The sequence below is a fragment of the Ascaphus truei genome, chromosome 1 (genome assembly GCF_040206685.1).
Source record: "Ascaphus truei isolate aAscTru1 chromosome 1, aAscTru1.hap1, whole genome shotgun sequence".
NCBI classification, from domain to species: domain Eukaryota; kingdom Metazoa; phylum Chordata; class Amphibia; order Anura; family Ascaphidae; genus Ascaphus; species Ascaphus truei.
The window spans coordinates 57853197-57868516 of NC_134483.1; the positions used below are offsets into that span (position 1 = coordinate 57853197).

General features: G+C 42.8%; 1 protein-coding gene across 4 annotated transcripts in view; it reads right to left on the reverse strand.

Moving 5' to 3' along the window:
- The window catches only part of TTC33 (tetratricopeptide repeat domain 33), a 253317-nt gene that overhangs the window by 227715 nt on the left and 10282 nt on the right, over positions 1–15320 (reverse strand). For 2 of the 4 annotated variants that reach the window (XM_075588624.1, XM_075588612.1), the window contains exon 2: positions 14758–14897. The exons of the other annotated variants lie outside the window; for them this stretch is intronic. The gene's annotated coding sequence lies outside the window, so the exon portion shown is untranslated. The remainder of the gene's footprint in view (positions 1–14757; positions 14898–15320) is intronic. 4 annotated transcript variants of the gene reach the window in all.

Sequence of the window (15320 nt, forward strand, 5' to 3'; positions counted from 1 at the left end):
GGGGTCGGACTCTAGATTCTCCACTGACAAGTCCTACCCATATCCACAGATTCCCCGGTCCCATAAGGGACAATTTGCCTGCTCTACTGGCAACTCTGATAAAAGTGACGTCAGCACATGGAGAGCTCTGAATGCCACTTGACAGCAAGATCTGGTGAATCCTGATAGTTTATAGTTGGTAGTTTGTATAGCCCAAGTGCTGCATCTGCATCAATCGTTTTTTTCCCTTTTCCTGCTGTAACTGAACTTTCCCCCAAAATGTTTAACACTGTAAGATACCTCCCAGCTCACATCAGGTGTAGGAACCGCCTAAAAACCAGAGCCAATTTGGGCACCTCCACTTTTTGAAATGTCTCTGGGTGCTTAAAGGAGCACCAATCGACTACTTTTTTAACCAACCCTGACCCCGTTTTGTTGTTTTTAACATGGATAGGAAGCAGGCTGTCTCCGTGGCTGAATTGTCTTCATTTGGATGTCATTGCGGCTTCCTATTTGGCCACATAACGCTGGGGATTTAAATACCAAGAAGTAACCTGCAGCCCCTTCCCCAGTACATATACTAAGAAGCAAGGGGACCCCACTGCTTAAATTAATGCTGTTCACCTAACAGTTGTACTTTGTGGAACGTCAACCCCACCCACTGGAATGTTAATGAGCCAAGAGGACAAATAACTTTGTATTCAGAGAACTTTGTTTGGAAGAAGGCGTGGCTCTGTGAGTAAAGACACTGCCTCTGGCACTGAGTTTGAAGCAGGGGAAACGGGTTCAATTCCCGGTGTCGGCTCCTTGTGACCTTGGGCAAGTCACTTTATCTCCTTGTGCCTCAGACACCAAAAACATTGTAAGCTCTACAGGGCAGGGACTGTGTCTGCAAAATGTCTCTGTAAAGCGCTATGTAATACTAGCAGCCCTATACAAGAACAAACAATTATTAATTATTCGCAGCTGCATTCATTCTGAACCCCTTCAGTGGACAGCCAAAAGGTGTGAGCCGTTTGCTGATGTTAAAGCTTCTCTATTTCAATCTGAAACTCACCAGCCCTTTTATCCACTGTACCCAATTTACTCTGTTCTTTTAATGTAACCATCTATTGTTATAACTCTGTGCCCAGGACATACTTGAAAACGAGAGGTATCTCACAATGTATTACCTCCTGGTAAAGCATTTAAAAAAATAAAAGTTGTGCATCAGCATGAGAGGCCTTTAGTGGATTAAAATAGTAAATGTGTTTGACGAGTATTTGTACAATTAGGCCCACCGATCCTTCCCTGTTGCTACCATATTGGTTCAGTACCTGCCTTAAGTTCCTGCCTTACACTCCTTTCTTAAAGCTTTAGTTTAACAGGCTGTTTTTTTTGGTTTTCGAAGTGCAATGATTAAGAAGATGTGTGTTATATCCAGGCAATTAGTCATGCAATTTCGGGTGGTACATGTGCTCACGCTGCAATATTTTAAGGTGGAGAGATCCAAATAGAAATAGCCAGTGCACAGCCACACACGTGGTGACCAAAACTTTATTTATTGGTTAAAAAACATAAAGTAGTAGTACTGGTAATCCTCCAACATGTTTCACCCTGGAAGTGCTTTATCAGAGTGTAGCTTTGCTACTTTGGCTGTGCACTGGCTATTTCAATTTGGATCTCTCCCTTCATCTATTCGCACCGGGGTGCGCGCCTGGCAGGAGTCGTCGCAGGAGGACCGTGCGGAGTTTTAAAGTAAGTTCTTCAACATTATTGTGCTTTAGTTCTAAGCCAGTTGTTTTGCCTGCTTACCCCCTCCGTATCTGGTGTGGATTGACAGCGTCAGTAGTTCTGCTCTTGCGGGACACTCGCGACCGTCTCCCACCTTTGTGAGTGGGGTTTGGCTTGCATATACAGTTAGGTCCGGAAGTAATTGGACACTGACACAATTTTCATAATCTTAGCTCTGTACACCACCACAATGGATTTGAAACGAAACAGCCGAGATGCAATAGAAGTGCAGACTTTGAGATGCAATAGAAGTGCAGCTTTAATTCAAGGGGTTGAACAAAAATATCGTATGAAACGTTTAGGAATTGCAACCATTTTCATACACAGTACCCTTATGTAAGGGGCTCAAATGTAATTGGACAAATTAACACAATCATAAATAAAATATTAATTTTTAATACTTTGTCGAGAATCCTTTGCAGGCAATGACTGCTTGAAGTCTGGAACGCATGGACATCACCAAACGCTGGGTTTCCTCCTTTGTGATGCTTTGCCAGGCCTTTCTGCAGCTGTCTTCAGTTGTTGTTTGTTCGTGGGTGGGTCTTTCTGCCTTAAGTTTTATCTTCAGCAAGTGAAATGCATGCTTGATCAGGTTGAGATCAGGTGATTGACTCGGTCATTGCAGAATATGCCACCTCTTTGCCTTAAAAAAACTCCTGGGTGGCATTCGCAGTATGTTTTGGGTCATTGTCCATCTGTAAAATGAAGCGCCGTCCAATCAACTTTGCTGAATTTGGCTGAATCTGAGCAGACAATAAATCCCTATACACTTCAGAATTCCTCTGGCTGCTTCTGTCTTCTGTCACATCATCAATAAACACTAGTAACACAGTGCCATTGTAAGCCATGCATGCCCATGCCAAAACACTGCCTCCACCGTGTTTTACAGATGATGTGGTATGTTTCCGATCATGAGCCCTTCCAAGCCTTCTCCATACTTTTTTTCTTCCCATCATTCTGGTACAGGTTGATCTTAGTTTCATTTGTCCAAAGAATGCTGTTCCAGTACTGGGCTGGCTTTTTTAGATATTGTTTGGCAAAGTCTAATCTGGCCTTTCTATTCTTGAGGCTTATGAATAGTTTGCACCTTGTGGTGAACCCTCTGTATTTGCTCTCGTGAAGTCTTCTCTTTATGGTAGACTTGGATAATGATATGCCTACCTCCTGGAGAGTGTTCTTCTCTTGGCTGGATGTTGTGAAGGGGTTTTTCTTTACCATGGAAAGGATCCTACGATCATCCACCACTGTTGTCTTCCGTTGACGTCCAGGCTTTTTTGTGTTGCAGAGCTCACCAGTGCGTTCTTTTTTTTCTCAGAATGTACCAAACTGTTGATTTGGCCAATCCTAATGTTCCTGCTATCTCTCTCATGCATTTTCTTTTTTTTTGCAGCCTAAAGATGCCCTGTTTCACTTGCATTGAGAGCTCCTTTGACCGCATGTTGTGGGTTCACAGCAACAGCTTCCAAATGTAAATGCCACACCTGGAATCAACTCCAGACCTTTTACCTGCTTAATTGATGATTAAATAACGAAGGAATAGCCCTCACCTGTCCATGAAACAGCTTTTGAGTCAATTGTTCAATTACTTTTGGTCCCTTGAAAAAGAGGGGGCTACATATTAAAGAGATGTAATTCCTAAACCCTTTCTCCAATTTGGATGTGAATACCCTCAAATTAAAGCGACAGACTGCACTTTAAGCCCATATTCATTATTTAACTGTAACTTGAATTTATTTTGGTACACAGCCGAAATAACAAAACTTGTATCAGTGTCCAATTCTTTCTGGACCTAACGGTAAACTCACAACCAAAGCAATCTTCCCATTTTGATATATATATATATATATATATATATATATATATATATATATATATATATATATATATATATATATATATATATATACACACACACACACAGTGGTTGACAAATCACCAAAAAATCTACTCGCCACACAAAAAAATCTACTCGCCACCTAGTACCAAACGTGTGCTGCTTGGGCCAATATTTACTCGCCCGGGGGTTAAATCCACTCGCCCGGGGCGAGCAAATGTATAGGTTTGTCGAACACTGTATGTATATATATATACACACACAAAACAAACAAAGTAAGCGCACACTCTATATACTGAACTTAATGACACTAAAAATGTTATATATATATATATATATATATATATATATATATATATATATATATATATATATATATAAACCAAGGAGTTGATCAGTATTATTTTCAGCAATGTGGACCCAGTGGTTCCTCAGATACTTATATAGTTACTTACGGTAGTTTAAGAATACAAAAGGTTTTTAAATAGCATTATATTATATGTAACACCCACCCCCGTCCCCCCCGTCCCCCCCTTAAGGGAGATCTGGCTGTTACGGGTGTACCTTGGTGCTGTATGGGCTCACCTATCAGGAAGCCTGAGTTTCTGCATTAGTATGGGGAAAGGCAAGGGAACATTATCTGGTGCAGCGCCTCCATCCTGTAGGGATCTGCCAGGTGCAGAGAGTGACCCCACAGGAACGCCGTTCCAGTAAATTAGAAAGGAGACATGGAACATTGTACCATTTATTGGCAGGCCAGCAGATTCCATCTCCCACGCAAGAGAGGTACTTCATAACACCCTACTGATGAACACCATTCCTTGCATCTTGCAGTGACTTTGTCCCTGATGGGGTGAGGTAGAACCACCTCGCTCACTATGGAGCAGGCTACATCCTGGAAACTTTTTCTAATTTGGGAAGGAAACATCTTATATACTTGGGGGAGTGGTTAGTGACTCTGCCCCAAAACTGGGCAGGTCTGCGGGCAGAACAGGAATCACCCCACGGTGCTGAAACCTATAACAACCCCGCCAGGCATGATGCTTTCAACGGCCACTAGCCTGCACCTGGCTATGGCTACATTTGGATACAATTAGTAGTGTGCTGCGGGACTCTCATGCTGGCTCACGAGGAAGAATTTAACCCTAACACTGCCTACACTTTCCAGGACTTATGTGCCAGGACTGGGAAACTCATAGCCAGGGGCACTAGGCTACAGGCTCCCCCTGGTGAAATCCTTCACGTCCCCGCATGTGACACACTATAATACCAATAAATGCATGATAACTGGGCATACATAACATTGTACACATATCCAGAAGAGCCCCTACTTGTGCAGCATATATCCTGCTCTGATACTCCCTTTTCACTTCACAGTAAAGCTCCTGCTCTAATAATAATGTTTCCCACATAGCGCAGCATCAACGAGAAGTATCCTCATTAACATCCTCCACTCCTGGAGAAACCTTGGGCCCCAACCCCAGGCAACCACTGTACATGCGTATAGTTTCTGCTGATTGTTCTGGAGTATATTCCCCTTCCTCCCACTAGTGCACTACCCTGTTGCCCCTGGCTAGCTCAAACCGGGTTTGGCCCAGGTGGGGCACGTACCTATGGAATATAGGATCCCACCAGTCTAACACATTTCCCGCAACAGATTGATACATAACAGTATCCACAGCGGTACATTTGCGATCCATGGACATCCCTGGGGACGGTGGTCGAAGTGACAGGGGTCTATGCTTCCCATTTGACCCTAAGGGCTCTTCTCGGGTCACTGGAATAGAAACAGGGGACGTAGCACAGGGTTGGGCAAGTACCATAATGTCCTGGGGCCCACCCCTGCGGATGAAGAAGAAAGTCCCGATCTCATAGTCACCTCAGGGCAGCCCCTGGACAAGCAGCAGAACAGCGTCCTCTCTACGTGGCAGTGGCATTAAGCATCTACAGTCTCGCACCACTCACCGCTAGGGACAAATCGGTCTCTGGAGCAGGAACGATGGAGGTACCGGCTGGTACCTCGGAAGGGGACACCTCCGCGTCGCTCTGCTGGGCTGTAGCACCCGCGTTGATCGGCTGGGCTGAGGCAATCAGAAGAACCTCCCGGCACCTCCTCCGCAGCCGCGGACTGTCTCTGCTCGGGCAAGGCCACCACAGAAGTCGCCGAGGGTCGGCAGTGATATCTTCACACCCCGACTGGTATTAGTGGTCAAGGAAAAGTGGCCTCTGACATGGGCATCCCCTCTAGATGACGCCACCCCAGACTCGGGGCTCGCATCATAATGCTCCGCACAGAGTTGCGCCCTGAATTCCTCCATCACGGATGAAAAATCTCGTAGATCATGTCCATATAGACCTGCTCTGCACTTGCTGGAGCATTGTCCATCAACATTTCAACTCAAGTCACTTAACCTATCACAACTCATTTCCCAACCCACACGGATAAACCTGAAATCGCATAACCATTCCTTGCTAGACTGGATTCTCTCCTCAAACCCCAGCAGAATCCAATCCTCTGGCATCCTTCCTGATATTTTCAGTGACCATGCAATAGTGTACTGTGTAAGAAAAATTAAACCGCCCCATTAAAGCCCTAAAGTTCTCCTCACTAGAACATTTAAAAACTTTAACCCACAACAGTTTCTGGATGACCTTACCAACTGCCCATGGCACAGAATCGATTTAATTCCCGACCCTGATTCTGCGCTTGACTATTTCCAATCAGAGTTCTTAAAATTCTGCGATACCCATGCTCCACTCCGCAAAATAAAGGTACGGGGGGCCCACCTTCCATGGGTTACACCTGACCTTATAGCACTCTAGCAGTTCAGGGATGCCTTGTGGAAAAGCTACACAGTAACTGGCACTACCAAGGATCTCAATCACTACAGATGCATGCGGAACATGTGCACAAGGCAAACAAGGCATGCAAAAGCACAATATTACTCTGACAATCTCCACCAGAATACATCAAACCCAGCTAACTTCTGGAAGGTTATCAACAATATATTCCAGCCTCCTAACCATCAACAACCAAGTAATATCACTAAGGGGGATATTACTCTGACAAACCCCACTGACATTGCAAATGCATTCAATGATCACTTTGTGGGGTGTGCCACTAACTTATTAGCGAAACGCAGCCCAAACCACAAACCTGAATCTCATCCTGGGAGTACCCCTACAGTCCCACCCCCTCCCAACACTGCCCACAATTTTCAATTTGGCCCAGTACCTGAAGAGGAAATTATACAAGCGCTCCTCAAACTAAAACTAAGCAGCCAATGTGGACCCGACTTACTACAATCTAGGTTCCTACGACTTGGTGCCCCAGCCATTGCCAAACCAATTGCGTCCATAGTCAACTCTATCCTGTCTGCAGGCCATATCCCTAAGACCTGGAAAACTGCCAGAGTTGTCCCAATCTTCAAAAGTGGGGACAAAAACACTGTCTCAAACTACAGGCCAATCTCACTTCTCCCAATTCTATCCAAAGTCATGGGGAAATGTGTCCACTCCCAATTAAGCGATTTCTATACCAAGACAAATTTCCCTAGCCAATTCCAGTCTGGGTTTCGTCCCAAACACTCCACCGTAACTACCCTGCTAAAAGTTTGCAATGAAATCCAGTGTGGAATGGAACGGGGACAACTCACTCGTGCAGTATTCCTAGATTTTGCAAAGGCTTTTGACACTGGAATAGGGAAACATGCTTTAAACTGGTTTCAGTCCTACCTATCAGGAAGATCCCAACATGTGTCCATCTCAGGCTCTAACTCCAACCCCCTGGATATCACCTGTGGTGTCCCGCAAGGCTCTGTTCTGGGGCCCCTACTCTTCTCAGTGTTCATTAATGATCTTCCCACAGCTTGTAAGGAAGTCTCAATACACATGTATGCAGATGACACAATCCTATATGCACACAGCCATAGCCTCTCTGACCTTCAACACATACTTCAGTCTGACTTTTTGAGACTCGAAAACTGGATTTCCCAAAACAAACTGTTTTTAAACACTGACAAGACGGTAACAATGGTATTTGGGACCAAGACTAAATTTGTAAAGCTTCCAGTGACTGAGCTCCAGATTAGAACCAACGCTAACACCACCCTAACACCTGTCACTAGTTTTAAATACCTGGGCTTATGGTTTGACTCCCACTTAACATTCGGGATGCACATTGATACCCTGACAACCAAGACCTATGCCAAACTAGGGGTACTTTACAGGAACAAATCCTCCCTAAGTCTCCTGGTCAGAAAGCGTATCGCACAGCAGATGCTACTGCCAATTATAGACTATGGAGACATAGTATATGGCTCGGCTCCTCAAACCCATCTTAGCAAACTTGACACCATCTACAATTCAATTTGTCGTTTTGTTCTCCAATGCAACTACAACACACATCACTGCGAAATGCTCAAAGAACTAGATTGGTCAACACTAGAGTCTAGGCGCAAAGTTCATCTTTCCTGTCTTGCCTTTAAATTCTTCATGGGCAAGCTACCCAGCTACCTGAACAAGCTCCTCACCCCTACCACCTGCAGCACTTATCACCTGAGATCAGACTCCAAAAGACTATTCATGGTCCCAAGGCTCAACAAAGTATCCGGACGTTCCTCCTTCTCCTTCCACGCACCCCAAAACTGGAACAACCTACCAGAGACTCTCACATCCACCACCAGTTTAAGTTCTTTCAAATCTAAGGCTGTCTCACATTTTAACCTGGTCTGTAACTGTTTCATACGCTCATAATATATATTTTCTTTAACTGTGCACGCAATGTCTTGTATATAATGTATACCCTGTTTATTTATGTAACTGTACTTGTAACCATGTATTATTTGTTTTACTCTGTGCCCAGGACATACTTGAAAACGAGATGTAACTCTCAATGTATTACTTCCTGGTAAAATATTTTATAAATAAATAAATAATTTCCAGCCGATGAACCAAGGGATAGGAGCTCGGCCCTCCAGTCGTATGGAGAGCAGACATAGGCTGGTCCCAAGCCTCCCGCACTGGTCGAAGGTGGGGCACATCACATCGATCACAACAGGACGTGACATCCAGCCCTCCTCCGGGTCGATGGCACCACGGGCACAGGAACTGTAGAGAGTCTAGGCCATGATGAGATATACACAAGAGTCCTCCAGGCAGCTCGAATAACTGGGCCGGAATATCAGCCATTTGAAATTTGGAGATAGCCGGACACTGATCAGACAACAGTCTTGCCTGGGTAGTTACCACGTGTGTCTGCTGGGTGTGATAGCTGCATCCGGCTACACCCCACGTGGCCACTGCTAGATCCTCGTCTCCTCCCCCATGTGGATCCAGCAGTCCCAGGCATGTAAAAGGGGCATGGCCAGGGCTTTCGCGCCAAGCCACACATACTATGCAAAATCAAAGCTTGCTTTTTGCAAATTCTGCACTCGGTTCTCCTGATTTTGGCGAGAATCGCTTCTCGGCTTCAGGATCCTCCTCAGGCACCCGGAATTCACTTCAGTGCATCTTTGGAGTTCCAATTTGGGGGTGCTATTTTGCAAGGAGCCACAACGGCTGGTCATATTCTGTATGCACAGTTCTCCTCCTCCGCAGGTGGGAAGTCCCAGATTGGGGGTACTATCTTGCAAGCCATCCACACCATTCAGCACTCTACCTCCTCCCTGACATTCAAGAACACAGTAGTTGAGCACACACCAACAGTCCCAAATTGAGGGTGCCGTCTTTCAAGCGATCCACACCGTGGGCATACAGCAAGGTGTCCTTGTCTGATACCAAGGGTTTTACACACATCTCCGCCCTGGAACATGTAACAATTTAGAGTGCCCGCAGGTAATCCCCAATTGGGGGTGCTATATTTCAAGTGGTCCACACCAGAGGCATATTACCCGCGTGCCCCCAGCCGATACCATGGGGTTCAGACACATCTCAGTCATAGAATGTGAAGGGACATGGTCCTGATACGGTGGTTTTCAGGCACCTCTCAGTTCATGCAAATGGCCTGGTCAAGTTAATAAAACAGCCCTGATATGGTGAGTGACCCCATTCACCTCTCAGTTTGGCTGCGGTGAGCTTGCACTAATGAGCTGGATGCGTCACCGTAGCAAGCACCCCAGCTTGCAAGCAGAGAGGGTAATTGGCGTGGATACAGCAGCTGGCCGTCGCTTCTCCCTCCGCATAATCCTTTCCTTTTTGGCGGTCCCCCTTGCCCAAAAATCTCAGCGTCCCCAAATGTAACACCCCCCCCCCCTTAAGGAAGAACTGTCCGTTACGAGTGTACCTTGGTGCTGTATGGGCTTAATAATGAAAAACTTGTGTGAGGTATAGCTCTCGCACTAGGTCCCTCTATGTTGTACTCAAAGTACATATTAGTGTCATTTAATGTGATGAAATTACATGACTTGACCTATACCAATAATATTTGGGACTAATATATATGGTCAGTAGTTTTGATATGCTCCTTATTTGGGGATTTTAATCTTAATTTTAACTATCACAGTAAATATATCACAAGCGTCGTTGATGATTAATAAAACTATTATTTTTCAAAAAATTCCTTTTCAAGTCAGTGGTACATATAAGGTGTATTTGATACCTTGTTCTATAGCAATAATTAATTCGTGATGATTTCATCACATTAAATGACACCAATATGTACTTTGAGTGCAACATAGAGGGACCTAGCGCGAGAGCTATACCTCAGACAATGTTATTATTTAGTCTTTTTTCCCTATGCACCTAAGTATTTCACTATACTAATAATATAAACGATCTAAGAGTGAGCGGAAGGTTATCTTCATTTAACTGCTGAATGGGCTCACCTGTTGTCTATCAGGAAGCCTGAGTTTCCGCGTTGGTATGAGGAAAGGCAAGAAAACGCCATCTGGTGGAGCGCCTCCATCCTGTAGGGATCTGCTTGGGGCAGAGAGTGACCCCACAGGAACCCCGTTCCAGTAAATTAGACAGGAGACATGGAACGTTGTACCATTTATTGGCAGGCCAGCAGATTCCATCTCCCATGCAAGAGAGGTACTTCATAACACCCTATGGATGAACACCTTCCCTCGCATCTTGCGGTTGCTTTGTCCCCGACTAGGCCCCCCAAAGGCTTGAGTCCCGTTGGGCTAGTCATCACTACCTTACTCCTTGATGGGATGAGGTAGAACCACCTCGCTCACTATGGAGCAGGCTACATCATGGAATCTCTCTATAATTTGGGAAGGAAACATCTTATATGCCTGGGGGAGGGTTAGTGACTCTGCCCCAAAACTGGGCAGGTCTGAGGGCGGAACAGGCATCACCCCACGGTGCTGACACATATAACCACCCCACCCCGCCAGGCATGGTGTTTTCAACAGCCACTAGCCTGCACCTGGCTACGGCTACATTCGGATACAATTAGTAGTGTGCTGCAGGACTCTCATGCTGGCTCACGAGGAAGAATTTAACCCTAACACTGCCTGCACTTACCAGGACATATGTGCCAAGCATGGGAAACCCATAGCAAGGGGCACTAGGCTACATATAGTTGCATAGTTACATAGTAGATGAGGTTGAAAAAAGAAATACGTCAATCAAGTTTAACCTATGCCAAATTTAGACAACAGATATTTTATCCTATATTTGTACTTACAGTATATTGACCCAGAGGAAGGCAAATAACCCCCCTCCTCCACCGTGAAACATCATCCAATGATATCTTATAAGGGGGAAAATAAATTCCTTCCTGACTCCAGATATTGGCAATCAGATTACTCCCTGGATCAACATGCTTCCCATGTTTACGTATTTGGTATATTCCTATATACCATTCCTTTCTAAAAAGATGTCTAACCTTTTTTTTTAAGCTACCTGTTGTATCTGCCATCACAATCTCCATGGGTAATAAATTCCACATTTTAACTGCCCCTACTGTAAAGAACCCTTTCCTTTGTTCCTCCAACCTTATGTGATGACCATGTGTCCTTTCTACGGCGTTTGGGGTGAATAGTTCTTTTGAAAGCTCCTTGTACTGTCCTCGAATATATTTGTATAAACAATATTTCCTCATTTCTAAGACACCATTGATTATAAGACGCAACATTGATTCAATAACCATTTTCTGGGAAAAAAGAAACGCTACATTGCTGCATCATAGTGAAGTCTTTTTAATGATATTTTAAGTGACAATTAGGGATACCTTCAATGCACAGCTATTTTATTTGCGCAAGCAATGACAACTTAAATGAAGGCACATTCAGCCGGTCATAGCGCAACAGCAACTTCCTGCTCAGCACTACGGGCAAAGCGCCAGCGTTGGCAGCATCACGTTCTAGGAACATCATCCCGCAACGTAGGAGCTCATGTGATCCGCAGTTGACTCGCATTAGCAGCTATGTTGGTACAGGAACCATACCCGTTTTTCAATTACATCGATTGTAAGACACATCCCGATTTAAGAAATGGTAATATGTGAAAAAAGTGCATCTTATAAATCGAGGTAATGCAGTATTTATGTTACCTCTTAGACGCCTCTTTTCTAATGTAAATAAATCTAATTTAGCTAGCCTCTCCTCATAAATAAGATTATCCATCCCCATTTATTAATTTGGTGGCTCTTCTCTGCACTCTCTCTAGTTCCATAATGTATTTTCTAAGGAGTGGTGCCCAATATTGTAATCCATATTCAAGATGTGGTCTTACTAATGCTTTATAAAAGGGGCATAATTATGTTTACCTCCCTTCCATCTATTGTCTGTTTAATGCAAGATAAGATCTTGTTTGCCTTTGCATCTACTGCATGACTTTGGGCACTATTGTCTGCTGTCTACACGCACTCCTAAATCCTTCTCCATCAAGGATTTCTCTAATTTATCCCCATTCAATTTGTGAATTGCCTGTTTATTCTTGTTTCCCAAATGCATAACCTTACATTTATCTGTATTAAACCTCATCTGCCATTTACCTGCCCAAGTTTCCAGTCTATCCAAATCCTTCTGGAGAGAAATTACATCCTGCTCTGATTCTACTACCTTACCCAATTTAGTGTCATCAGCAAAGATGGAGACTTTGCTCTCTATGCCAACCTCAAGGTCATTAATAAACAAGTTAAAAAGCAGGGGTCCCAGTACTGATCCCTCAGGTTCTCCACTCACAACTTTAGCACAACCTGAAAAAGTTCAATTTATGACAACTCTCTGTTGTCTATCCTTCAACCAGTTTTCAATCCAGGTGCAAATATTTTTACCGAGTCCAATTTCCTTTATTTTGTACAGTAAGTTCTTGTGTGGCACTGTATCAAAAGCCTTTGTAAAATCTAAGTAGACCACATCGACTGCATTACCCTGGTTTAAATTCCCACTTACATCCTCAAAGAAACTAATAAGGTTAGTTTGGCATGACCTATCCTTCATAAATCCATGCTGACAATTACTAATAATTTTGTTTTCCATTAGGTATTCCTAAATATTATGCCGAACTAAACCTTCAAAGTAGTTTCTCCACTATTGATGTCAGGCTTACAGGTCTGTAATTCCTCGGTTGTGATCTAGCTCCCTTTTTAAATATAGGCATCACATCTGCTTTACGCCAATCTTGTGGTACTGAACCTGTGGAAATGGAGTCCTTGAATATTAAATGTAATGGTTTGGCTATTACTGAACTTAACTCTTTGAGAACTCTTGGATGTATGCTAATATGGCCAGGTGCCTTATTTACTTTAATTTTATCAAGCCGCCTATGAACTTCTTCCTCAGTTAAACTATTATTCGTTAATATAGAGGTTGTGGCTTCCTCCTGCGGCACTACTATTGAAATTGATTCTTCCCTGGTTAAAATAGAGGCAAAGCATTTGTTGAATACCTCTGCTTTTACCTTATCTCCAATAATCTGCCTGTTCTTCTCATAATGAAAGCGTCCTATTATTTTCTTTTCTATTTGTTTGTTATTAAGGTACTTAAAAGAACTTTTGTAGGGTTGATTTTAATTTCTATTGCAATCCTTTTTTCATTATCCATTTTTGCTAATTTGATTGCCCTTATGCAACTTTTGTTACATTCCTTATAATTCTGATATGATGCCTCCATTCCTTCTGTGTTTAAGAATGTAAACGCCTGCTTCTTCTTTTTCATTTCCTCCCCTAACTGTTTATTTTGCTGCATTGGTTTAGACTTTTCTTTTATATTTATTACACAAGGGTATATACTGATAAGTGTGCTTTTCCAACAATGTTTTAAAGACTGCCCATTCATCTTCCACATTTTTCCTTGCAAAAACATCATCCCCATTTATTTCTTGTAGATTAGTCCTCAGTTTATTAAAATCTGCCTTTCTAAAGTTTAAAGCTGCAGTTCAAGCAATATCCTGCATGTGTGTTTTTTTTTAATAAATCAGTTCTGTAGTAAGAAAAAATACTTTTAGCATTTTCTGTTTTTAAAAAAACAACATTGAAAGACCAATTTTCTTGTATTCTATTTTTAAAAGCATGCTTGTTGCTATTGCCACCATTTACATTCCCCATATTTAAAGATGTCGCCAAACTTTGCCGATCAATAGACGGAGAACGAATTGACCGGCAGCTATGCAGTTCTTTAGGTAAGTAGAGATTGCCCACATAAAACTATTGAAGTAAAAAAAAAACTTAAAAAAAAAAAAACAACGGGAGCTTGAACTGCAGCTTTAAAGTCTTTGTTGAACCTAAGTAATCTGGTTTTTGATAATGTATTTCAAATGAGACCATGTTATGGTCACTGTTACCCAAACGTTCCCAGACTTAAATATGTGTTATTACTGCTACATTGTTTGATATGACTAAATCCAGTACTGCCCCTCTCCTGGTTGGTTCCTCAATAATTTAGGTCACGTAATGGTCTTTAAGCACCCCCAAAAACCTGTTTCCTTTGCTGTAATGCTAATCTCATTGCCCTAGTCTACGTCTGGATAATTAAAATCACCCATTATGCAAACATGACACAGTTTTAACGCCTTCTCCATTTGCAAATGTATTTTAGCTTCCTCAATCTCACAGATATTTGGTGGTTTATAGCATATTCCCACAAACATTTTCTTTATACTTTTACCTCCACTGCTAATTTCTATCCACAAGGTCTCTACATTTTCATCATTCCCTTCATAAACATCTTCCCTTGTAATAGATTTTAGATCTGGTTTAACATATAAACATACTCTACCTCCTATTTGCTCGATCCTTCCGAAATAGGGAATAACCCTCTAAATTAACTGCCCAGTCATGAGTTTCATCCCATCATGTTTCAGTAATGCTGCAGTTCAGTCAATATCCTGCATGTGTGTTTTTTTTAATAAATCAGTTCTGTAGTAAGAAAAAACACTTTTAGCATTTTCTGTTTTTAAAAAAACAACTTTGGAAGACCAATTTTCTTGTATTCTATTTTAACAACCATTTACCAAGGCACTGCCCCTTCATGTCCTGTCACAAGCTCTGGCACACCCCTTTGTCAGCCTTGCCCTCCCTCTAGCACATGTCAGTGCAGGAGTGCTCATGAATATTCATGAGCTTCCACTGAATGACAGAAGCAGAGGTAAAACACATCCCATATCTAAAGATTTCGCCAATCAATACATGGTGAACGAATTGACTGGCAGCTATACAGTTCTTTAGGTAATTAGAGATTGCCCACATGAAACTATTGAACTAAAAAAAAAAAAAAAAAAAAAAAAATTTTTTTTAAAAAGCTCCCCCATTTTATCTGTCAGGCTTCCTACATTAGCAAGC